Here is a 2,500-nt window from a genome sequence, read left to right on the forward strand (position 1 = left end):
AAGGCATTTCAGTTGAAATTTCTATATAGATATGAAATATGGATCTTTAGACACTTACATAACATTTCAGTTGAAATTTCTATATAGATATGAAATGATTTCATCATTACCTTTGATGAATTGTCTTATAAGTTGTTTGTGAAGACCGCGTGGCCTAATGGATAAGGCGTCTGACTTCGGATCAGAAGATTGAGGGTTCGAGTCCCTTCGTGGTCGAAATGCAAATCTGTAGACACTTACATAACATAACAGCGTATTTCAGGTGAAACTTCTATATAGAAATGAATTGATTACATCATTAGTTTGGATGAATTGTTTTAAAAAGAGATCGAGAAAGACCGCGTGGCCTAATGGATAAGGCGTCTGACTTCGGATCAGAAGATTGAGGGTTCGAGTCCCTTCGTGGTCGAAATATGGATCTTTAGACACTTACATAACATTTCAGTGTATTTCAGTTGAAATTTCTATGTCGATATGAAATGATTTCATTATTACCTTTGATGAATTGTCTTATAAGTTGTTTGTAAAGACCGCGTGGCCTAATGGATAAGGCGTCTGACTTCGTATCAGAAGATTGAGGGTTCGAGTCCCTTCGTGGTCGAAATACAAATCTTTAGACAGTTACATAACATTTCAGTTGAAATTTCTATATAGATATGAAATGATTTCATCATTACCTTTGATGAATTGTCTTATAAGTTGTTTGTGAAGACCGCGTGGCCTAATGGATAAGGCGTCTGACTTCGGATCAGAAGATTGTGGGTTCGAGTCCCTTCGTGGTCGAAATGCAAATCTTTAGACACTTACATAACATATCAGCGTATTTCAGGTGAAACTTCTATATAGAAATGAATTGATTACATCATTAGTTTGGATGAATTGTTTTAAAAAGAGACCGAGAAAGACCGCGTGGCCTAATGGATAAGGCGTCTGACTTCGGATCAGAAGATTGAGGGTTCGAGTCCCTTCGTGGTCGAAATATGGATCTTTAGACACTTACATAACATTTCAGTTGAAATTTCTATATAGATATGAAATATGGATCTTTAGACACTTACATAACATAGCAGCGTATTTCAGGTGAAACTTCTATATAGAAATGAATTGATTACATCATTAGTTTGGATGAATTGTTTTAAAAAGAGATCGAGAAAGACCGCGTGGCCTAATGGATAAGGCGTCTGACTTCGGATCAGAAGATTGAGGGTTCGAGTCCCTTCGTGGTCGAAATATGGATCTTTAGACACTTATATAACATTTCAGTTGTAATTTCTATATAGATATGAAATATGGATCTTTAGACACTTACATAACATTTCAGTTGAAATTTCTATATAGATATGAAATGATTTCATCATTACCTTTGATGAATTGTCTTATAAGTTGTTTGTGAAGACAGCGTGGCCTAATGGATAAGGCGTCTGACTTCGGATCAGAAGATTGACGGTTCGAGTCCCTTCGTGGTTAAAATACAAATCTTTAGAAACTTACATAACATTTCATTTGATATTTCTGTATAGATATGAAATGATTTCATCGCTAACTTTGATGAATTGTGTTATAAGTTGTTTGTGAAGACCGCGTGGCCTAATGGATAAGGCGTCTGACTTCGGATCAGAAGATTGAGGGTTCGAGTCCCTTCGTGGTCGAAATACAAATCTTTAGACACTTAAATAACATTTCAGTTGAAATTTCTATATAGATATGAAATGATTTCATCATTACCTTTGATGAATTGTCTTACAAGTTGTTCTCGAAGACCGCGTGGCCTAATGGATAAGGCGTCTGACTTCGGATCAGAAGATTGAGGGTTCGAGTCCCTTCGTGGTCGAAATATGGATCTTTAGACACTTACATAACATTTCAGTTGAAATTTCTATATAGATATGAAATATGGATCTTTAGACACTTACATAACATAGCAGCGTATTTCAGGTGAAACTTCTATATAGAAATGAATTGATTACATCATTAGTTTGGATGAATTGTTTTAAAAAGAGATCGAGAAAGACCGCGTGGCCTAATGGATAAGGCGTCTGACTTCGGATCAGAAGATTGAGGGTTCGAGTCCCTTCGTGGTCGAAATATGGATCTTTAGACACTTACATAACATTTCAGTTGTAATTTCTATATAGATATGAAATATGGATCTTTAGACACTTACATAACATTTCAGTTGAAATTTCTATATAGATATGAAATTATTTCATCATTACCTTTGATGAATTGTCTTATAAGTTGTTTGTGAAGACTGCGTGACCTAATGGATAAGGCGTCTGACTTCGGATCAGAAGATTGAGGGTTCGAGTCCCTTCGTGGTCGAAATACAAATCTTTAGACAGTTACATAACATTTCAGTGTATTTCAGTTGAAATTTCTATATAGATATGAAATGATTTCATTATTACCTTTGATGAATTGTCTTATACGTTTTTTGTGAAGACCGAAATCATATGAAATGATTTCATCGTTAACTTTGATGAATTGTCTTATAAGTTGT

The 2,500-nt window shown here is 35.2% G+C and overlaps 7 non-coding genes across 7 annotated transcripts; all 7 read left to right on the forward strand.

The window, feature by feature from the left end:
* Positions 1 to 143: 143 nt before the first annotated feature.
* trnar-ucg lies at positions 144 to 216 on the forward strand. Its single transcript has one exon. It is a non-coding gene; the product is annotated as a tRNA-Arg (tRNA).
* Positions 217 to 336: 120 nt separating this feature from the next.
* trnar-ucg lies at positions 337 to 409 on the forward strand. Its single transcript has one exon. It is a non-coding gene; the product is annotated as a tRNA-Arg (tRNA).
* Positions 410 to 903: 494 nt separating this feature from the next.
* Positions 904 to 976, forward strand: trnar-ucg. Its single transcript has one exon. It is a non-coding gene; the product is annotated as a tRNA-Arg (tRNA).
* A 178-nt stretch (positions 977 to 1,154) lies between these two features.
* trnar-ucg lies at positions 1,155 to 1,227 on the forward strand. The gene has a single exon. It is a non-coding gene; the product is annotated as a tRNA-Arg (tRNA).
* Positions 1,228 to 1,576: 349 nt separating this feature from the next.
* On the forward strand, positions 1,577 to 1,649 carry trnar-ucg. The gene has a single exon. It is a non-coding gene; the product is annotated as a tRNA-Arg (tRNA).
* A 109-nt stretch (positions 1,650 to 1,758) lies between these two features.
* trnar-ucg lies at positions 1,759 to 1,831 on the forward strand. The gene has a single exon. It is a non-coding gene; the product is annotated as a tRNA-Arg (tRNA).
* Positions 1,832 to 2,009: 178 nt separating this feature from the next.
* Positions 2,010 to 2,082, forward strand: trnar-ucg. The gene has a single exon. It is a non-coding gene; the product is annotated as a tRNA-Arg (tRNA).
* Positions 2,083 to 2,500: the final 418 nt, after the last annotated feature.

The sequence above is a fragment of the Alosa sapidissima genome, chromosome 17 (assembly GCF_018492685.1).
Source record: "Alosa sapidissima isolate fAloSap1 chromosome 17, fAloSap1.pri, whole genome shotgun sequence".
Classification (NCBI taxonomy): Eukaryota; Metazoa; Chordata; class Actinopteri; order Clupeiformes; family Clupeidae; genus Alosa; species Alosa sapidissima.